We start from the raw sequence: 23,825 nt of genomic DNA, 5'->3' as shown, positions 1-23,825 counted from the left end.
ACCTGATAAAATGCCCTGGAGAAGCTTTACAACTCAACTAGCACTTACACAGCAGATAAGTCTCACTGATATCAGAGTAATCTTTCCACAAGGATGAACAGCTCTTGAACAATTTCTCCAGGGAACAGCATTAGACACAAACAGACTTTCTCCATCACCAGCCATGATATTCAGTTCATATGTAACATACCTTGTGTAATGATACACAGAAGCTAATACACTGATGGTTTTTTATATGCTTTAACATCAGCAGAGAATATAAATTGATAATTTCTAATGGTTAAAGAATATATGATGGAATGTGTTTTTAGAATGTAAGCCTCAGATGCTCACCTCATCATTGCAGTCAAACAGCTGAAACATTTTGATTCTGTTTACAGAAGTTCTATATGACTGGAATACCATTTTCTTATTTCCACTTTTTTCATTACTTAGTTTGTTATTGCACCAGAGAGCAGTTCCTCCTGCTATATTACCCAGCACAATGGAAATTCTTGGGTTTTTATTCACCTAAATCTCTCCAAAAATTAAATTTGAAAGGTTTTAGACAAAAATCAGTGTATCCAGTTCCCAAATCATGCGTACTTGCTCACAGTGTTTACTGACCTTCACTCACTCCACAAGCTTCAAAACTTGGGTATCTGGCCTGAACCAGCCATCCCTGTTTCCTCAGTAACAGACAGTCCAGCAGCTACAGAGGGTGGTTTGCTCTGTGTGTCTGCTTGGAATAGCATGAATCATTAGATCACTGTGTTGACCTGAACTTAGACTAAATGCCTAACTATTGAATTTATATAGTCACACTGAATAAATCCTTTTCTCTGTGCTCAGCTCCTTGCACTTTATTAGCAAAAGCAAGCAAATACACACTATATACAGAGCAATTTCTTCCTTCATGATCATAGCTGTGTTCATAAGCAGTAATTGGTTACAATGCTTTGCTCTATCTGTACGAAAAAAGAAAAATATTCCACCCTTTTACAGGTGAGAAATCTCACACCAAAATAGCAAAAATGATCCAATAAGCTCACTTGAGACATTTAAAGCAAATTTTTCTTTTTTTCTCGGTTCCTTTTATTTTGGTGGTGTTTTTGTTTGGTTGTTTGGAGGATTGTTTGGTTCTGGCTTTTTCCCTCAGTGTTCAAAACCATCTAAGGTGAGAATAGCCAGATTTACTTTGGTTTCCAGAAGTAACAATTCCACACTGGCATGAATCCGGCATCAAAGTCCCTTGTAGGTATCCACAGAATGTGAGAAAAATGGGATTTTTGCTCAGCTGGAATGATGACATGCCAGTCTTGGTATAAGTCTCTGGCAGAGGCAGAGAGATTCTCATTCTGTGGCTGCAAGGCTGTGCCCATTTTCCCCTGTATCCCCCTGCCCCATTTGTCAATGAGGCACAGCTGCTACACACAACAGGCACACAAACCTGGTTCACCCTCAGAGAAGACACCTTTGGCATCCAGCAAGGCCTGAGTCACACTGTCCTGTCCTGTCTCGCCTCTTCTGTGTCTGTCATTAAAGTCTGCAAATAACACAGAAAATAGACAAAAGTAGGAGCACATGCGTGTGTTTAGACTCTGAAGTTTCAGGCACCTCTGGTTTTGACTTTACAGTTTTGGTGTTCTTTTCACACAGATTTTAAAATTTTTGAAACTAATCATCTGCTGTTTTAATCCGTATCAGCATTAACACTGAGACCACAATTAGTACTTGGCCTTTTGGAATCACAGCATATACCTCCCCAGCTGAGCTAACAGCAGAAGTGCTGATGATAGCAAACTGAATATATTGATTAACCATTAATAAATTGATATGATGCACAGCTTAACCAGTGGTTTTCAAGCCTGTTCAATGACCACAGGAAAGGTAGAGGCTAACAAATCTGGTTTCCATGACAAGTTCTGGATAGATTCTAATTCTAATATTCTAATATTCTAAATCTATAATAAATCTATAATATTTAATCTAAATATATAATATTCTAATATTCTAAACCTAATTTCTATTTATTTCTCCCCAGAATCCTGTCTCCACTCTTTCCATCTGCATAGATATCTGCCTTCTGCCTGCATATCCTCATCTGTAGCATCCACTTCTGCTCATACCAACCTCTCCAGTGTTCCCCCTTACCTTTTCTTCTCCTCCTCCTCCTCCTCCCCATTCTTGCACTGCAGATGGTCCCTTCTTCTTGTGGGGGGATGTTTGGAGTGATGCCATTTGTCTTCCTAAGTTACTGTTTCACGTGTGACATGAGTCCTGCTTTCCTGGAGCAGGCTCAGTGTCTGCCTGCTGTGGGAAGTGGTGTATTAATTGTCTTGTTTTGCTTGTGTGAGCTACTTTTCCTTTCCCTATTAAATCATCTTTATCCTGACCCACAGAGTATTTTTTTACCTTTCTAGCTGTGTCCCAAATCCCAGCGATGGAGAAGTCAACAGGGGGCTATGTGGGGCTTGGTGTCTGTGGCTGAACCACAACTATATAACTAAGAACTGTCTGACTTCTTTAAAAGATGCCAGAATTCTATAGCTGCTTTTGATTTGATACATCTGAGGCTTCAAAATCTTAAGAAACAGAATACAGATGAAAACAAAAAGCAAATTGATGTGAAAATTAAGATCTAGTCAACATTTTTGTGTGATACGGTTAACAGTTAGTGAATCCAACAATTAAATATTTAACTGCCAGTCAGCAAATAAATACAACCAGCCAGTCTTCAGCAGACTATTTGAGTGTTTTAGAGCCTGAAATGTGTTGATTCAAGGCCTGCCAACCTGAGATTAACTGTTTACCTATTAGGAAACTGGCAATTGATTTTTGAAATGACAATGACACAGAAATGAGAAGGTAAATAATGCAGGCACAGAGGAAATGGTTGGAGAAAACAGTTTCCACTTAATACAAGTTGCTAGTGTTCTGACACTCCAGAAAAGTATGAGAAGCTACCTGAAAGTCAGTGGACTCTCACCAATGTAAAACTGGTAGGAAGCTCCAAACAGGCCTATCAGTCGTAGAAATTTCTAGGACAAAGTAAAGAAAAGGAAAAGAAATATGGCAAATCAGAGAATCAACAGGCCTCATAAGAGAGTTTGGAAGTCAAGAGTGTAGCCTATTGTTTGACTTACCTCTGTTTTGAAAAGAAACTATCAAATACGACATCATTTAAAAAAAAAATAAATATCCCAGACACTACCAAGCAGTAAGTTTGATTGTCCAAGTGGGAAAATTGATAGAAACAGAATTGGTGGTTGAAGGGATAAATAAAATACATAATATTTAATAAAGGAGTCATAATACCCAAACCAATTGAAAAAGTCAATTATGAGGGAGGTAAGACAACTTTGTTGATGGAAAACACTTGAGGTTTTTTTAAGGTCTTTCACCAAATGCTTTTTAATAAACTAAATTGGTCTGGATTAAAAGATAAGGCCCTCTCAATGATAAATAATTGTTGTAGGAGAGTAAGCAAAGACTGGAAATAAATGTTCATTCTCAGAATTTCATCAGGTGGATCAGTCAAAGACTTACCAATGATGAACAAGGACCTGTACTGAGATACATGTTATTAAATAACAATAAGTTATTTATTTATTATAACAAAAATAATAAGTGAAGTTAAAGTAAAAAGGATGAAGGAGGAAAAATCAAATTTGGTGAAGACAGATACAGAATAACAAAATGTGAAATGGAAAATTCATTATATTGACTAATTGAATCTTAAAATGTCAGATGAAATTAGGTCTTAATAAACAGATTTATGCACATAAGAATATATCTAACTATACACAAGGAGAGAGTATATATTTGTTCTTAGGTAATTAATTGCTAGAAACATCTAAAGTCAGGATCTCAAAAAATAGATCCTGAAGTTACTGTGCATATTTGTGCATATGCTGTGCTCAATGCATATCAATAATATTGAGAATGAAACTGAGAACAACAGTTATCGTGTCATGACACTTTGTAAACACCTGTCAAAACCACATGCTGGATGCTGTGTGCAATATTCAAAAGAGCAAAGCAGAAAAACTAGAGAATTTCAAAGATGATCAGAGGTACACATTTCTTCCTATCAAGGAAAGAGTACATAGCAGACTTTCCAGCTTGGGAAAGATGTAACTTTGTCTACGAAATCACTGAGGGGATGGATAATGTGAATAAAAAATATTCATTCACTATATCTCATTATGGAAGTACAAGGGAGCATTCAGAGTAATTATCAGGTAGCAAAAGGAATTTTTCTGTATAAAATGCATATTTCAGCTGTAGAATCCACTCCCACAGTAAATCAAAAACTAAATGAGCTCAAAATTTACAACCAAGGATAACTTCATACATTTGACAATTGTAAATGGTGTCTCTATGGCGTATCTGTCTGATTCCCAAAAGATGGACCAGCATTTGGATTTGTTGGGTCCCTTCCTTTCCCCTACAATCCATTTTCATTCCTGCTGCCAGAAGCAATTCTAGCAATAGAGCCCATACATCCTGTAGAGAGTGGTGCTGCTGTCCCAATGCAGGTGGTCCCCAGGGAAGACTAGTAAAAGGTAAACAGGGCTGCTCTTCACTCTGTGCTGCTTTCCAAGAGCCCATCACAGTCTTCCTACCTTAGAGTACATTTTTCTTGCACAATCTCCACTCTTCTATTACCATTCCCTCCTAATGTTATTAAAAACTAAATTTATTTTGATATCAAGGCGAGTCACTGTTAGACCACGGGAAAAATTCTAAGGCTTTTTCCTGTCTGTGAATACCCTCTACTGCACAGGCTCTCTGTTAGATCCTAGGGAATTCTATAAGTTGTCAAATTGTTAATATAAATGGCCTGTGACAGCTGGACAGAGGAAATAAATCACATGCAAATGCAGCACATGTTTACACATATAGTCATAGTATTTACCTGTCTTTAATTAGAGACTGGAAAATATTCATTATTTCCTGAAAAATAATTTTTTCCAAAAATATGTACTGTTACAGGACAAAGGAATCAGAACAAAGAAATGAAAATAAACTCTAGGCCTACAGGAAGAAGAAAGCAAGGGAAAACAAAACAAAACAGAAGGGGAACAAAGATTAACTCAAGCCAAAAGAAAAGAAAAAGAAAGGAAGGAAAAAACTAACAAAGAGTAAGAAAATAAAGCAAATAAATTACAAACAGGGAGATAATAAAGCAGAAGAGTGAATAAAGAATATTTGTCAGGTTTTGGTTCTACTTTTACAAGAATGGAAACGTAATAATTTGAAAGATAAAGTGGTTTGGAATTTCTTTTTATTTTTTTCTAATTTAAGTATTATTTTTCCGATTTCTTTCTAAGAGTCACAGGGAAATTGTGAAAACCAGAATCATAGAACAGTTGGAAGTGTTGTGTAGGAAGTGACCTTTAAAGGTCATTCAGTCCAATTCCCCTGCAACAAGCAGGGACATCTTCAACTAAATCAGGTTGCTCAGAGTCCCATCCAACCTGGACTTGAATGTTTCAGGTGTGGGTCAACTACAAAATAGCAATTCTGGAACTTAAAGAAATTTCCTCTAGCCCAAACACAGAGAGTTTTTCCTCATTTACCCCACCCACCCTCACACATCGACTTCTCTCACTGGGAAGGGAGATTTTCTGTAACATTCAAGTAATGTGCTAGAGCCTACTTTTTCACCGTAGTACAAAAATAAATAACGTGGAGCACCATGCAGGTTCACTTCCCAAATTATCCAGGACCAGACACAGTCCAGTGAAGGTGCAGCCTGAGACACAGAGCTTGGAACCACTTGTCACTTTATGACAATCCAATTTCTTCACACATTGTTCCCAAATGTAAAATGAAACTGACTAGATGAGAAGAATGTGCATGTCAGAGAATATTCAGGATGTATATAGAAATGATGTCTTGAATAGGCTGGGTGAGAAGTATATTCCTTTTGATTGTTGCTTCTTTCTTTTTAATGTTCTCAGAAAACGGCTGTATCTTTCAGAGTCTCTCAAGGATTTTTAGATAAAAAGAGAGGTTTTATCTTTGCATGTCTATAAGCAGTGAAAAACTCCAGAGACTGAAACCTACAGGCAATTCAAATAAACTAAATCCGATCAAGGTAATATCAATGCCAGAATTAGAAGAAAACCCAGAGAGAATATCAATAACAACATTAAAACAGCAGGTTTCAACTGGAATCAATAGGCAGTATAAACAGAAAAAATTAAGTCACAAAGTGATAGTAGATAAAAGCTCCCCACTCATTAAAATTCTGTTTGTCTTTGTGTCTTTTTATCAATGTACCTATATATCTATGCAAGTGTATCAAAGTTTATAATGTAAAAGAATGATGAAATAATCTAATTAATTTCCGGTGTCATTTCACATATTTCTTTCAAGTTAAAACTGCAATATTAATAATGGTTTGCAATTTAATAAAATATCTCTATGTCCTATTAACTTCTATATCTGCTTGTTATAAAGCCCTTTTTTATCAAATAGCTAAACTTCAAAAGATTTCTGCTTTGATCTGAAATGAAAAAATGAGGTTCATTCCATTTGTACAGAATAACCTCACTATATCTTACAGAAAGACAGTTGTCTGTTACTGCCTTTCTGCTTCAAAATACATTGTAACTTGGGCAAGTGAGAAGCAAAAGTATGGGAGAGAAGGCTGAGCTTTATGAAGGCACATTATAATGTGGCTGGGGCTGTGTCAAAATTTATGGTGGTTGCAGCAAGTGAGATACTCTTCCTACTTGAAAAACAATAAAAGTTTCAGGAATGAAATGTGTAGGTGTTTAAAGGTGGGTTTAATGCTCTGGGGGTTAGCTTTCATGGTTTATTTTTACTTTCAGAACTGAGGTTTTAACAATATGTTAATCGCTTGTGATTTTCCAATAGTTTTTTCTTCCCACAGGATAAAAGAAGATACCTGATAGATATGGTAAGGGGGAAATATTCTTAATTTAAGCTGTTTATGGAATTTAGATCGCAAGTCAGCATTTCAGAAGATGCCAGTCCAGACATCCAGAGGGCAAATTAACTATCTTTTTATGACCCAAAACACCCATTGATATTATTAAAATTTTGATCCACAAAGGAACTCAGGACTGGGTCTAAATTAAACCATGTCTGACACTCACACAATTCCTGGATGACAAAGAAAGAAAGCCATGTTTTATATATTGCTCAGCCTAGAGCCTTTGTAAAGAAATACCATGAACCACAGTAAACGTTACGACTTCAATCCGAACACCTTTCTGTCAGAACACCCTTTTTAGTGGGTCTTTTAAACATCATTGGTGAGTGAATTGGAAGTTCAGGAAAAGGCAATAAAGCTGATCATAGCTATTTTGTAATATGGCAGGCAGTGTGGACTGCCTTGGTGAGGACTAGAGTAAGGGTGTTTCTTGCCACCTTATCATCTAATAAGGGTCCTTATGCTGGAGCTTACAGGTATCCTTCACTGACAAAGGGCAGAAGGGGTCTGTGCTACCCAGCTCAGGTCTGCAGCTGTGTCAGAAAAGACAATTTATCCGCTAGTACCCATCTGCATCTCCCCCCCTAAGCTTCTGACCCCCCTCTCCACAACCACATGACCTCAGATCACCCTCATCCTCTACTTTCAGTATAATTAATCCTTGCTCTAATAACTATACTCTCCTCCAAGGAACTTCCCTGCAACAGCATTTTCTGCTCTTTCACTGACTGTCCCATGCCTTGCACCACCAGCCCAGATGCATGTGGAGTTATTTATACCAAGTACTGACTGCCTCTCAAGCCCCTGTCTGCTTCAAAAATACCTGCTATAAAAAATTTTCTAATTGACAAAGTGGCTCAGTGCAATTTTCCCTGAAGAATGTGTACCTGAAGGATTGGTTGTGAAAGAATTTGGAAATGGGGGAGACATTATGGCGACTATATAAGAATCTAGAAAGTTTTCATTCCAGTTTTCATGAGCTTTATATCCTTCATGCTGTGTTCAGTAGCAGCAGTGAACAAGAACAGTGGAATGGACCAACCCTCCATATCACACCCTGTTAGCAATTCCTAGAAATTGCTTGTCACAAGGGGGCTGGAATATACAATTGAATTTATGGTTGATTTAAACTTCTGGTTTAGTAGTTAACAGTGATTTAAAGTTAATTGATATAGATTTATTAATTAACTGTCCAGAGGAAGTTTTATAGCTGATGTTGTTTTTTTCCCTGGAAATAGTGCATTGTGTCAAGGTAAAAGACAAAAGATCAGCTACACAAACGTGATCCTGTTATCAGTTTGTCTACTTGTTTTATCTCATATGAGAATAAGCATTAACATTCTGAGTCAGATGTTCTCATTAATGTGATTCCCATCGTGAAACTGAAAATACACAAGCTATCAACACTTCTAAAACTCTCTTTGTTCATATCACAAACCTGTTCTTAATAGTGCCAGCCCCGCAAAACTAGTGAATGTTCTTATTAAGAATGAGTTTTGCCTAAGAACAGGAAAGGGACTGCAAAAAGGTCTGAGGCACCCACTTGATTTTGAGTACATCCCCCAGAGCCAAGATCCTCAGAACCTCTGCTACCTTTTTCCTAAACTAGATGTATTTAAAGTTCCCATATGTCTATAAATATCTATTTGCTTAATTTGGCAGATTCAGGTCAATAAGTACTTTTAGAAAATGCCCTCTGGATCAAATCCTATACAAAACATGCAGGGAACTGTAACACCTCTTTTGCACAAAGAATAGTTTCATTTGAAGTTTTACACTCATTTTAGAGAACAAAAGCCAGCAAAAATATTCTGCCTTAAATGTGAGATCAGGAAAATTACCTCTATTACCTTGAGAACAGTGAAGCTGGGGAGCAGGTTACCCAGAAAGACTGCAGTCTCCATCTTAGAAAGTTTCAAGACCCAACTGGATAAAGCCCCATGCATTCCTGTTTGATCCCATTACTGAGCATGCTTTGAACAGGAACAGGGACAGGGGCTTCCTGAGGTCTTCTACAGCCTGTGTTATCCTGCATTTGTATATGTTATATGGACTGCTTCTTACTGACTGCTTCGTGTCACTTCTCACAGGATTCTCAAATGTGTTTTGGATCAGAAAGCAGGAATCCAGCAGGGGATAAGTTTGGGGCCTGCTGTCCTTTTCAGAATTCGTTTGACTCTGAAAATTATCATTTGAATATTGGCAACAGAGAATTCCTTAGAAATGGTGCAGTATTCTCTGCATGCAGTCCTTCTGCATGGATCACACTAACATGAAGTGACCTACTGACCATTATTAGATACCTTCTAACTAAAGCCAGCCACAGTTTTTAAGTTTCTGAGTATTTCCCACAATATAAAACAAATTTTTAATCTTTTTCCTTGGTTCAGATAATAATTAACTCTACGAGAAATGCTTACTCAGCTGCTAAATAAAGTACTTTTCTGTGTGAGTAAACACAGCAGAATCTGACTCAGAGCAAATTATTTATTTAGTGCACTAAGCCCTTCTTTCTGTTCTTAATTTTTTCCTTGAAACAAATGTACAGCAGTTAAGACAGAGCTACTGGCTCTTTTCTGGTGGTGTTTGAGTTCTTGTTGTCTCCCCACTGGGTTAATGATAAATGAACACCCCTGACAGATGGTGCTTCATGCAAGCCTCCTCATCAGCAGGGGCTGGGGCATTTCAAGGCAGGTTTGGCATTCACCTGGTTTCTATTATTATCATATGCAGCTATTTGTAGTAAAGAGCAGAGCATATTTGTTTGCTGAAAAACAACCACATGGGAAGAAGACTGACACTTGCCAGGCTCTGCAAATGAAAACTGGGAACCTAAACACTGGGTCAGAGAGAAGGGCTTTGAGGGGAATGTGCTTCCATTTTCCTCCACAATTCCGTGGTGAAAACACAGGATTCAAGAGTAGCTAGCACAATTTAGTATCACAAGCTCACTTGAGGACTTGTTAAAAATATAATTCTTTGGTTTGTAAAATTGAGAGACTCTTCAGCAGCATAATGCTTAATTTTCTTTTGTCAAGGTCCTGATATCAAGTGTTTGATAGAAAAATACAAGGCTTGTTGGAAATGCATTCCTGGCATTGTAATAGGTAAGTGAAATATCAATACGTAATTTATTGCAGATCACGTGGTACTGTTCCACCACCCTAAATACAATATTTAAAATTTCATATTAACGTAATCTCTATGCTTATACCTTATTATTTCTTATATACTGACAATGCAAAAAAAAAAAAATAAAAATCTATACCATGAAGTTTTCCTGTGTGAATGACAGACAGAGTGAAGGCAAAGCACACTGGAAAAACAGGGAAAAATTGTCATATTTATCTTTTCATATATTTTAACACCTCATTTCTTATTGATGTAATGGAACTAAACAACAAATTCTCTGCAAAGAAATTGCCCACCTCCTGACACTTTCATTAGTTCCAATCATATAAAAGGAAAATAAAATAAATTAGGTTTTTATGTGCCCTTAGTATCAGACAATGTTGCCACTATTTAAACAGAAGATGTATTGAAAGCCATAACTATGGGTCTTGTGAGATTACCTTGTACACCACAGCTCAGCAGCATATCCCAGTACAACCAGTCCTGTAGAAAGTAATCCTATGAGTCGTAGAAACTGTGCTTCTTTCTCACCTCACTGCAGGGGCATTAGGCCACTACCAGGGTTTCCATCTTACTCCAGTAATGGCTCTACTTTAGCTGTGAAGCTTTAAAGATATAGAATTGAAATATTTGTGCAAGCACCCTAGGTAAACAAATAATGAGCTCAAATCTTCACTTAGACTTTCTTGGAGTACTGCAGAAAAATTCAGGATCATTGTCTATATATAATCAGTGTCATATTGTCAGTGGCATCAGATGACATTGTGTAGCTATAGACTCATATTTTTCTTTAAAAAGAATAATCACAGGCTGATCCTAAAACATCATCATTCTGTGGGGAAATTGCAGAAATTATTTACCACCTAGCATCTCTTATAGTTGGGTATAGAGTTTAAGTCCTGGTTTTGGACAAAACCTGTTGAATACTTTGGAAACAGTGACATTTAAATTGTAAGGAGAGAGACAACATTTTTTTCATCTAGCCTGCCTATTTGGACTGTGAAACATGCCATATGCAACATCAGAATTTTTCTTCTGAGAAACTTGACCAGAAATATGCAGGATCCCAGGTTAACTTATGCACAACATTGCATTTACATGTAGTTAGTCATGAGGACATGATGACTAGCCAATGTCCATTAAGAGCTGTCTTTTACAGAACTGGAATTCACTGGTGGTATTTTGCAGTGTGTGAGATTGCCTGCAGGTACTGTGAAGTCAACCTCAGGCCAAATTACAAGCATTGTTAGAGCTGTGTTTTCCTGTAGTCTTGCAGAGCTCTTCACTTTGTTTGTAAACCACATGAAGAAAATCTTCTTCGGCTTCCCATGATGCCAGATCACTTCATATCAAAATAGATTAATGCTAGCCAGAGCAGTACATGTTTATACTACAGTTTTCTCTGAGGCAATATCTTCCCTCTAATTACAGCATAAGGACATCCCCACAATCAGAGCCCAGGGTCACAGTATGGTGACCATTCCTGTTAAGCCATCTGAGAGATGACTAATAACTCCAATGAGATGAAAAGGAAGGCACTATGCTCTGGGAGTTAATCTTAAAAGAATTTTTTTTAAATCACTATTATCTTTCAGGCAGTTGGTGTTTTGAATGTTTTGTAATAATGAGAAGATCCAGGGGTCAAAAACCTTTGCCAGGCATGGAGACTGATTCACAAGCCAGTTTTGTACTGGTATCTTCCCACAGTTTTCTTGATACATGAATGTATGTCAATAGGGTCCTGCCAAAAATCTATAAGAGGAAAGAGGTTAACTCTTTATTTCCAGTCACCATAATAACTACAATAAAAAAGTTATTTGTTGACTTAACATAGAATCTAAGGAAACAAATATTAATTTATACAATCAAACAGTTTTATATCTATTACTTGTGTTCACTTTCGAGCAAGCTAGAAGCAAAATAAAGCAATTAAACTTCTAGAGACTATCATGATTTAAATGCCCTGGAATTCTAGCTCACAATTCCTATTTTCTTGGTAACCATTGTTATAAAAGAAACAATCCATGCTAGAATTTATTGCAGTAATTTATATTAGGCAAGGATTTGTGATCCTTGAAATTCCCTGCTGTCTGATTTACAATACTCTTTTTCACTGTATCATCCTTAATTTTATGTAATCAACATTTGAAAGGTTTCCTGTTATGGCTGCTGCCACACCAAACTGAGGTTATTTATCTAGTCAGAATGTTTGCTGATTGCAGTGTATTTTGTATATGCTAAGAGTCCCAATACTATATAATTACTTGTTTGCTTGCCTGCTCTTTTGATCAAGTCTGTGAGACATTATTGAGCTTTAGCAATCAATAGAATTTCAGGTGTCCAACAACCACTTAGCAATTTGTGAATATTGAGTGTTGGTATATATATCCCAGATGCAAAGCAGGCAGCATGCTTATCTAATTCTTTATTTGATTTCAAAGACAGCTGTTGAAAACCTTTCATACACACAATTATCTTCTTTCACTTGAGCATGGCAGTAACTATGCAAATATCTCAATTTGTGTGGTTTTATTAACTGAACTATTCCTTTCCACATGTGCTTGTTTTCTGCTTACTCCAGATAGAAATAGGATAGGTTTTAAAGCGTAGCTCTCCTTGCTGCAGATTTCTGTTACATGTAAGGTGCTTTTTTATGTTTTGCTGTTTTGAATCCTCCTCGTTCTTCAAGCATAACATGTATTACGTGATGTGAGGATAAACTGCTTCAATAAATCCCATTATTCTGAAAAACAATAAAAATAACAAGTCGGTGACACTGAAACAGTGATAAATAACATTTCTTATTTCCTTACGCTTTTAGAATCTCATTCTTGCACTTCTGAATCAACTCTAGCTCCCAGAGCTGTCAGACTAGGAGAGCACTACCTGTGTTGTTTTTGTCAAAGAAAATTATGTTATTGAACACTGTAATTTGTTAAATTCCAAATCTTATTTAGACAATTAGTTCAACCTGTGTTATCTCTGAACACGTAACTGAAAAAATAAATGAATGCTGCATACAAAACACACCCATGGCTCCCAAAACAAAGAGGACCTTATTCAGGGAGATGTTATTTGAAGATAAGAACAACACTCTGGCATCGTGCCTCTCCCCATAATGCCATGAAACCAATCTTCTGTGACAGCTTTGATGGCTGAGGGTCCCTGAGTTCCTGGAGGTAAGTAGGCTGGAGGACAATATTTTTTCTTGCAGGTAGACAGAAAACCCCAAAGACAACTTGTGAAATAAATATGTTTTAAATGGTCCTCACGATGACAGCAGTCATCATGATTAGAGTTGTGAATCCACAATAAGCCTGATTTTGTCCATTTATACCTTCCTAGAAGCTACAAACAAGAACACAGAGTAACAAAGTCAGTGAGTTCGGCCTAAGGTCAAGACAAACTCAAACCCAAGGTTCAAAAGCTGAATTTTCTCTAACATTACAAGAAAAGGAAAGATAAAAACAAAATTAACATCAAGATAAAGAGAACAAGCAATCAATCCTCAGTTCCTTCTGTAAGATATATGGAAGTGGACATATTGATTATAAATATTTAATATTAATTATTTCATTGCCAAATAGACTCTAGCTGAACATGAAATAAAGGAATCAGGAGCTGGGATAGAAGAAGTCAGGAGAAGATTTATAAGAACTTCTTCTACCTCAAACAAGTTAATGGTGATTGACAGTAGAGGCCTACTGCAAGGTGTATTTTCACAAGCCAAGGCAGTAGACAGAAACAGAGTGAAAACGTCATCGTCCTGCTAGCCATAAAAGCACTGCCATCAGCTTCATCAAAATGGGAGCCCAATGTGCTTTCCTCTGTCCAGCCTGGTTGGCTGCCTCACCATGAGCCAGAGGGACCTTCTTTCCATCCTTCCTTCTGTCCAGTACTGCACCTTCCAGCTAAGATCCACCTGCTAGTGCTGCTCTCTGATTACTGGCCAGCCACCATCCCATGGGCTGATCAAGGCCCTAAGGGCACTTGTAGGTCCTAGGCACATAGCCCTGCGTGGATGCCCACACACACACTGGGGCCCCGTTCCAAATCAATGGGGCCATTTCTTCCTGCCTGAGCTGTGCACTAAGTGTGCCCATCTCCAGGTCTGTCACTGCTATGCTCAGCTATGCAGTCTGCTGGACTGGGCTCGGATCCATGCACTGACTTCCCAGCTTGACCTCAGACCTGCCATCTAACTCCAGGACCTGTCTGGTGCTCACCCAGCTGAGTAAGACCTGCCTGCTACCACAAGACTGGATTTACATTCTTGGACTTGACTCATTATCAAATAATGGCAAGTGCTCTAACTCCCAACTGGCCTCCTTGCCACCTCTAGACCCTGGAAATGGTGTAACAGAATCCTGGCTGGCAAGTCCCTGCCCTGCTGCTGTGTGTTACTCACCTGTGACTCAGGGTGGTGGACCCATCCTACATCGTCTTAAGCATTCCTCAGTCACAAAAGTTGACAGAAGGGCCCTCTGCAGCCCAGTCCACTACCAGCTTTTCAGGTAAAGGCACCAAGTAGATAGAGGCTGAAGAATTGGCTGGTGTCTCTTCCAGAGGTAGCCAGCTCACACGGGTGCAGTCCCACGTACTGAGATGTCCTTCAGCTTGTGGACCTAATGACAACACTAAGCAAGGAGGATGAATACATTAAAACTGGGAATGGGAGCATGGAAGGTAAAACAAAAGGTAGTTCTAAGATTTTTTTACTCTTGTAGTCTGTAAATCAGGTCTGTGACTTTTCTGTGATTTTTTTCCTATAATATCACAAAAATGTAGTGAAAGTAATTCACCTCCAACTACTGCACCTGCTTGTACAGTTTAAATTAAAACCAGAAACACTGCAAATCCCACTTCACAATGCCTTTCAGTGTTCAAGACTCTGAATTAAAGGCCTTCATTGTTTAGGAGGATTATTTCATTGCCTTCCCTGGCTTCAAAGAAATGAGAATCTTCACTCACTTTTCTATTGATCCCTGTTGATCAGATTAACTTTGTTTTGGATTCCTACAGAAACAAAAGACAAATAGAAATGTTGTGAACACTTAATGTGTACAGTTTTGTTCAGTTCACGATTCTACTACCTATTACAAAGATAATTATTGGTTAGACAAAGAAAGAATAAAGGAATTACTGTAAATTATGTTCAGTAAATACCAACAGTTTAAGCAATTACAAAATTATGGAATATTTCATAATGACATGTAATTACAGTTAATTCCACAATTAAAATTATATCTTTTATTTAGCAGCGCTTGTTCTTTCATAAATAATAATAATAATTAGGATTAAGAAAGGTCAGAGAATGCTTCTATTTCAACATTACAAAATGTATTTCAAGCCATTCCTGTTGTCCTTATGTACTTTATGTTCTGTGACTTTGGTCTTTGTTATTTTGTAATTTTAGAATGGGCCACGAGGCTATCCTGGGACATCACAAGCCAAGAGGGCTGAACTGTGTTAGTCTGGCCATAGACCAAAGATCTTTAGGTAGGAAGCACCTTTACTTGTGTGCTCAGAGGAATTATCCTCAGAAATATAAAACATGGTAATAGCTAGCAGCTCTACTTTCTTACAGTGCTGTCCTGAACATCAACATGCAAACCTACTTGTACATCTCCTGGAGCAGACCATTAAATCACCATCTGGGTTGGAATGTCAGCTAACACCTGCGTGATGACTATGTTTCAGGTCTTGTTCACTCCTTTCTCCCTCCTCTCCATTCCTTACTGAAATGGTTTGTTGATAAAGATGGCACAGTGCCTGTCAGATGTCTCTAGCTTGCCATCATGGTTTGTTTGCTGTGTCAGGCAGCATCTTATTAGCAATCATGGCTGGATAAAAGCTGTATAGCTGTATGTATGCTGTGTGTGTTTATAGTAACACATAAGAGAGAGAAGCATCAGTTTGTTACACAGTGTGTTCTGATGAGTTCAAAGCTATGAAATAAATGTATCTGTAGTCAATAAATGTATCTATAGTCAATACAACTGACATGTTACAGCCACATGCATTATTGCCATGTATTGTAGTCTGTCTTGGACAGTCCTGTAACACGGGCAAGGATGTTAACTCCACTCCTTCATAGCTATGTGCTCAACTGCTACAAAATCATAAAATAGTTTTAGTTCAATAGGATCTCTGGAGGTCATCTAGGTCTGCCCTCCTCTCAACATGGGTCCAACTATGGCAGATTCCTCTAGGTCTCATCTAGATCAGTTTTGAATATCTTCAAGGATGGTGAGTCCATAAATTTTCCAGGTTCTAATGGCTTCCTTTCCTTTTATTTCCCACTCACCCCTCTCTTTTGGTATCTAAACATAATTTCCCATTATCTTCTGCTTCTCATCCTGCCACTCTAAGAGCAGTGTTTCCATTTAGATTACACTTTATCAAAATGTACCTGAAGGCAGCTATAAGGCCTGCCATTCGCCTGTTCTCTTGGCTGAACAACCACTATTCATCCAGCTTCTCGTCGTCATGTGTTCTAATTGAATCTAAATGCTTCTCATTATCATGGTAGCTCTTTTACACTGACTGCAGCATACCAATGCCTATTTTGCACTGGGAAACTCAAAAATAGACAGTCCTTCATATAGAGTCTCACAAGTGCTAATTAAGGAACATGGAATCATTTAGGTTAGAAAAGATGCTTGACATCATCATGTCCAGCCATTAGAACTGCCAAGTCTGCCACTAAACCATTTCCCTAAGCACCACATCTAGGAATCTACAAAATACCTCCTGGGACAGTGACTCAATAATTTCCCAGGGCAGCCTGTACCAATGCTTGGTAATTTTTTCAGTGAAGAAATTTCTCCTAATATCCCATCTATATATCCCACACCTTCCCTGGCACAACATGAGACCGTTTTCTCATCCTGTCCCTTGTTGCCTGGGAGAAGAGACTGACACCCACCCCGCTAATAACTACTTCCTTCTTACTGGCTACACTCACACTACTACTGCTCATTAGGAAGTTGGTCTTCACTGCAAGTGCTGACTGCTGCTGGCTCATGTCTCCTCTGCTTTCCACTGGGGACACCAGGTCTTTTCTTTATAAAGCTGCCTTTTGAAAAGTTGATGCCAAGACTGGATGGAAGGAGGATGGCTTCCCAGACCAGGGCCAGGACTTTACATTCTGTGCTGAGTCTCGTGAGATTCCTGCTGGACTTTCTCCAGACTACCTATATCCTTCTGAATGACAGCATGCTTTCCAGGGAAAGAGCCATTCTCACCCAATGTGGTATGCTCTGAAAACCTGCTGAGGTTACACTCTGTCCTACCTCCCAGGTTAGTAAGGAACAGTATGGATTCCCACATGAACTGCTAAGGGGCCTCACTAGAAACTGTCCCCCAGCAGGACTTTATTCACTTCTCAGGCTCAGGTCCTGAACTGGAGAGCCATCCTCACTGTGTCTTCATCTACCTCTCCATGCCCTTGGCTGCAACCCCACATGTCCCATGAATTTGCAGAGGTGGCTGAAGTTATCCTTTTAGCTGCTTTTTATTTTCTGTCTCACAAGTGTTACCTCATTTCTACTCCTGCCAAGTAAATCTAAACATTAGTGAAAAAAGTGCTCAGAACTGTGTGTGTGTCTGAATTAACATTCTTACTATTGGGGAAACTGTGCATCCACAGGCCACCATTTTTTCCATAAACAATTCCTATTAACAAGTAGGTGTTCCGAATGCAAAAGCAAACAAATCCAGAAATGTGTTTAACTCTTGCATACATACATGCTCTTCCAAGTGTAAGTTTTAGTGGAGTGAAAAGGACAACATAATTAGTCACACTACTATAGTTACATGAGGAATCACCTGAGTTCTTAATTGCTTAAACTTATCGTTTTTAAGCAGAATAAGTACATCAGTGGAAAATGGAAGATGTTTTATTTATTAATTATTGCTTTGGCTTTAGGGTGTCAGCTGGAGTAGGCATTATATGAACATGCAGAAAGTCAGTCTCTTCTCTGAAATATTTTTCAACGACGAGGTACAGATAAACATGAAGGATATAAGTTGCTGTTTTCAGTAAAAACAACTGAAAAAGCAAAGCTGGTTTTGCTGTGGGATCAAACATGGAGCTGACAAGACTGAGCCAGGGAAGATGGACAAATACAAGCATAGAATATGGAGACAAAAGGAAAATTGTGGCAATTAATGGCAAAGATAAGAAACAGGATGAGAAGACCTAAAAAAATAATTATAAAAAATAAAGTATGCTGAGTTCAGAAAGGCTGGTACCTTAAAGAAAGTAACTAGTAGGATCCAACTTTTATATGTCAGCACATTGGCATTATTAGCAGCTTTTTTTTTTCATTGGAGACACAAAAGTCCAACAGCCTTCTCAACATGGAATTTTTTCTTCTTCCAAGAAGGACTATTCTGCTTCTGTGTCCTACTGAATGAGAATAATTTGGTTCTTCTGTTCCTAGGACTCCAAGGGCTATTCTTCAGTCACAGCAAAAGAAAACAAGCAAAAAAAAAAAAAGACAGTGAAATTGAAATGTCAAAGGTTCTTGACCATAGCTTCTTCTCCATCAAGTACTCCAGTTTCTGTTAGAGAATGCCTGTAGGGCTTGTCTTAGTTTAAAGGTGTGTATAAACTTGCAACAATGTAAAAAATTCTCAGCAAACCTCTGAGGTGAAAATCTGTTATATTAACACAGAAATTGGCTCAGCTATGGAGTAGAACTGCATTATGGGGGAACTTCCCAACAGGTCCCAAGATGGACTCATGAAGTGGGGATTAGTCAGAGCACCAATCAATACCTGAAGAGATTATTTTATTTGAAATAAATGAACAGGTATTTATCACTCTGTGAAATAGCAAATAGTTTAGACCAAGTAAATAATGTGAAGTAGAAGGAAATTGCAGAGAGCAGGCTTTGTAAGGATTGCAAGATTATTGTGAGTTACACTGGCAGCATCTACTACATCAATGCAACTGCACCAAGACTGCTTCCATGAAGCATTAGAATTATTAAGCTTAGCATAGAAATGTTTATGGCAACACTGTTCTGGGTTAGTGCAATTACAGCAGCAATGCCAGCACATGAACTACTGCAAATGCTTGTTGGCCTGAGACAAGGTGAGAGAGAGATCAAAACCTTCTGTGAACTACTGAATGACCGTGTTGTTGCCTAACTCTGTGACCCTCATGGAAAAGCTGAGGAAATAAATAAAAGGTGAAACAGAAAATTGGCATTTCCTTGCCCCTTATTAGCCCAGCTCTGCACCTATTACTTTCCCGGCCTTGGAAACATCTGCTTGGACTGGTATTTGTCTTTGAGTGTCCTGTGACATTAAAAAAGCATCCAGGTGTTAAATATTTGAACTTATAGTCATAGGCGAACACAATAAAAATACTTCAGGTTCCACTATCTACACCCAAGCTAACAGATATTTCACTCCACTGGCAGTCTCTTTGACTTGAAGGTACAGAGTATACTGAATAAGTAGTTCCTTGCATGTTTTCTCTCTGCATGTAATAATCAACCCCAAAAGGCTTCCAGCTGCTGAACTGAGGGTCTTAATTTGGGCCTGTTGTGTTTTTGAATGCTCATAATTCCTCACTGTTCTTAATAACGTCTGTAAGTCTCTGAACATCATGACTTAGTCTTCTAAAATTTATCTTGTCTGTGATCGATGCAAAACATATGAGGAATCAGTAGAATACACATATTATATAAAATGTCTTGTAAATTGAAGCAGTATAGTTATACATGAAAAATTAACAGTGGATGTGATATTATCATTATTATTTGAATGTTCTCAAGCCCAGGCAAAAGTCCCCAAAATTGCCACGTTTGACAGGGAGCTACCATGCATAAGTAAAATGAAACATATGGGATGGGGAACAGCAGTTTTGAGGAGAAAAACCTGCATTGAATCAATAAAATAAACTCACTGTTAATTTCTAGAGTACCATGGTGCAGCTCATGATTGCACACCAAGTTCTACACATTGCCATGGTGATTTAACTACTACAAGATCCCAGCTCTAAAAATTTATTTTTTTTTAGTTTTCTGTTTCATACAGTATCTAGAATAATAATTCAGTGGAGGACATAATTAACTTTGTTGTTAAAAATAGTCATATTATTAGCCCACTAGCCAATAATCATTTAAGAACGACATATGAAGGATTTTCTTATAATAAGGTGATTAACGGATGTATTTTCACTTCATTACTATTATTTTATTAAATCCACTTTATTTCTACTCTCATTGTTATCTTGTTGCAATGCTTTCAATGGACCAGCACTGTTTGATACAGGTCAAGCTCAAACTGTCCTGCTATTCAAATATAATCTGGAGTTGTTAGAAAGAAAAAATAAAAAATATATGGGCCTCATAGAATTTAGCATATTAATGTAGAGGAAAGAAGCAAAAGGGGAAAGGTTTAGTTACGTTTTAGTAAGCCTAAAGTAAAGTAAAAAATGTAGGTAAGTGTAAAAATGCATAAAACTGTACAGCCTTATTTGAGTGCAAATCTGTTCCCAGGCAAAAATCTTGCCTGGGTCAACACTGGGCATTAAAACTCTAAGCATCAGTTTACACCTGTCCTTAAAATGCAATCCAAACAATCTTATTGAAAAGTATTATTGGATAAAACAAAGAGTCATCATTAAAATGCAGCACACATCAATGGATACATAAATCAATTATAATAGCAAAAAGAGTGACTATACATCTAAGGAAAAAGAAACCAAAGACAGAAAATACACCAACTGCTACTAATGCTGCAGTGTTAGAAGAAAGCTATAGAAGAGATAGAATGACATTGTAAATTACTCTGTTTATAGAATATTAAAAAGAATCTGAGAAGCTTTGGTGAAGAATTTTAATTCAGTAAGTTCTAGTCTAAGATTTATTTAATAGTTTGTCCTACCATAACTACATGATTGAAATTATACAGCTATAGTTTATCAGTAAAAATACAGTGAAAATACACAGATGTTCCAAAGAGGGTAAGAATAAAAGCACACAGACAAATATGATCTGTTAATATGTGTATTTGATTATAAAAAATAATGGAATAAACTACATTATGTAGCTGTGCTGAGGCAACCGCACTTGTAGCTCTAAAAAAAGCATAGGTCCTCAAGAATTAAAATGCCAGGCCTGCAGATCTATAACTCCCATAATATCTTAAAGTCATTATAAACATTTCAGTGAGGGTGCCAGCTGATTCTAATAACAGTGTGTGCAAATGACACATAGTAGAGGAGACCAACATATTTATGTGACTATAAACAGTGAAGTGTTGTGATAATTTTGCTCCAAGATCTGAAAATGACCACGATATGAGCCTTGAATATATTAGACATTTTTAATATAATCATGAGGTTCGAGGTTTTCTGAAGTCAATATCCATTCTCACCATAACAGACCCGAAGCTACTCTTGGGTTCAGGACTCGGCATATTTATCTGAAAGTACAAATCACACTCAAACATTTCTGGCACCCTGAAATGGGAGCTGAGGTGCTGGTGAGCTGGAGACCCCACGGCTGCCACAGCACCAGCGCCTAGTACCTAAAACTGCTCCACTTCACCAGACCTCCAAAACTCATCCAAAAAATTAGGATCCCTGCCCTTAAATGGAGAAGACAGAGGACGGCAGAGACTGAGGCTCGTTCTCACCACTCCTTTCCTGCCTGATGTTCAGCACATCCCCAGAGCACGGCGGCTTGACCCCCTCTCCCCAGGCCGAGAGGGGCTCTCCTCGCTTCCCTGAACCGCTCTAAGCTTGGCACCGGGCGAGCGGCCCAGCGACTGAGCGAGGCTTTGAGCAGGTGTGCCTGCAGCAGGGCAGGCAGCTCTGGAAAACCTGGCAAACATCTTCTTTTTCAGACTCCGGCGACAGAAGGGGCGCAGGAGCGGGCTGAGGGCGCCGCGGGGCCGGAAGTGTGGCGGAGCCGCTGCCCTCGCCACCTCCGCCCGGCCACCGCCGGCTTGCCTCCCACCTGGACACACGCTGCCGGGGGGCACCGGCAGAGAACTCCCTGCCGAGCAGACAGGTTTGCTGTTTTGATCCCTGGGTGCTTCTGCACTTCTGCCCCTGCCTGTGGGGTACGTCTGTGCCCACGGGCTAGCGAGAGGTGCGGTCCTTCGCTGCAGGCCTGCAGCAGGACTGTGGAGCTCCAGTGGCACCTGACAGGGACCCCCAAGCGCAGCCGTGTCTCGAAATGGTGCCTCAACATTGCTCAAGCCTAGTTCTAAGCTTGCGCCGACTTTCACCCTCCCTGCCCGCGGTTTGAGTATACACACGCTCCCCTCTCCCTCTTGCTGTTGTTTCTCAAGCGGAAATGTTCGGTAGGTTCTTACCTACCGAAGGAAGGTAAGGGAGAAATACCTCTTTCATGTTTGGCACGCCCAGACCACCTTGCCCACCTCCAGAGATATCTTTTAACATCCGTTCTCTAATCCAACAGAGATCCGGCTTCCTGCCTGGTGCCAGAGCATCACTATTGGGGCAGCAAGGGGAGGCGAGGCCGGTCCGACCCCTTGCTGCTTCTCCAACTCCTGTTCAGGCCCTGCCGATGGCCTCGTTTCGTTCGGGGAAAGGGGAAAGACAGACCGAAAGTTCTCGGTCCAAACGACACGTAGCGGCCCAGTGACACCTTTGAGAGGACACACTGTCAAACCATAGAGACGATTCCCAGCGCAGAAACAAACAAACAAACAAACAAACAAACCAACCAAACTTTTTTATGACCTAGTAAATCTACATCAGGTAAGTAGAATACATCAAGGAGAGCTTCCCATTACTGAATAAGAAAAAAAAAAAAAAAAAAAAGAAAAGAAAAAAAAAAAGTGTGTTTTTTTTTTATTTTTCACTTTTCTTTTTTTTTTTTTTTTTTTTTCAGGGTTGGCTAATGCCCAGGCTGTGGTGCTTGGTGCTTTCAGACGAATCTTCTGACAAGTGTTGCAGTTCAGCACTGTATTCATTGTATTTTAGAAACAAACAATTCAAGTAGCTGGAAAACTTGGGAACCGAGAAGAAAGGCCGAGGGCAGAGGTTGGCCAGTTTTTTGTTGCCACGGCTGGAGAAGCATAAATAATCAAAGGACTATGATTATTTGCGCTGACCATAAGACTAGGGGGGAAACAGAGTGAGAGAAAAAAAATAGATGACGACTGTTTTGTAGCTTGTCACTCCCCGCTCTGACATCTTCCTGTTCCTGGCCAGGACCTGTTCCAGACGGGGCGCTGAGAGGAGGGGACAGCAAGCCTGGGGAGCAGCGCCGGTCCCGGCGGCTGCCCGGGGATGCGCAGGGCGCGGAGCGCGGCGCAGCCTCTCCACCGCCTGCAGCCGAGCGGCCTCACCGCCCCTCGCCGAATGGCGCCGGCTCCTCGCCTCCAAATTCACCAAAAATTTGTCCGTGTCCCGTCTCTGCCCCGCTCGTTCCGCCCGCCCCCACGGCCGCCTGCGTTCCTTACGCGGGCCGGGGGCTGCGGGCTGGGGAAGGCTCCCCGCCGGGAGCCCAGGGGAGCGCTGATCGTAGCAGGCTCCCTGTACCCACCGACGGCTGGCAGAAGCAAAGAGTTAAAATATAAAACCATAAAATATCGTGGGGGTTTTTTTGGTTTTTTTTTTAAATATTAATGTTCTTATAACGGAAGTTCTTATCAGTGGGTTGCACTGTACTTGGCAAACAAGCCTTTTTACCTTTTAAACAAATAATTCATTAGGTAATTAAATTCAAGTGAGATTACTCTAATTAAA

At 39.3% G+C, this 23,825-nt stretch overlaps 2 long non-coding RNA genes across 7 annotated transcripts; one reads left to right on the top strand and one right to left on the bottom strand.

Annotated features, from left to right (window-relative positions):
• Positions 1-605: 605 nt before the first annotated feature.
• LOC111925312 (uncharacterized) lies at positions 606-22,651 on the bottom strand. 6 transcript variants are annotated; one of them, XR_015288766.1, is made up of 8 exons: positions 22,452-22,634; positions 15,053-15,097; positions 14,490-14,718; positions 10,522-12,824; positions 2,947-3,020; positions 2,134-2,292; positions 1,430-1,525; positions 606-718 (listed from the first exon to the last, which is right to left on the bottom strand). It is a non-coding gene; the product is annotated as an uncharacterized LOC111925312 (long non-coding RNA). The 6 variants fall into 6 exon arrangements; XR_002862166.2 differs by lacking the exons at positions 606-718; positions 22,452-22,634 and adding exons at positions 18,338-18,544; positions 21,740-22,038 and having other exon boundaries at positions 816-1,525; positions 2,134-2,289; XR_015288764.1 differs by lacking the exon at positions 606-718 and having other exon boundaries at positions 816-1,525; positions 22,452-22,651.
• On the top strand, positions 22,028-23,825 carry LOC147655539 (uncharacterized). The gene is made up of 5 exons (XR_015288768.1): positions 22,028-22,116; positions 22,217-22,436; positions 22,531-22,832; positions 22,966-23,117; positions 23,289-23,825. It is a non-coding gene; the product is annotated as an uncharacterized LOC147655539 (long non-coding RNA).

The sequence above is a fragment of the Cyanistes caeruleus genome, chromosome 1 (assembly GCF_971803275.1).
Source record: "Cyanistes caeruleus chromosome 1, bCyaCae1.hap1.1, whole genome shotgun sequence".
NCBI classification, from domain to species: Eukaryota; Metazoa; Chordata; class Aves; order Passeriformes; family Paridae; genus Cyanistes; species Cyanistes caeruleus.
This window is presented reverse-complemented; position numbering and strand designations above follow the sequence as displayed.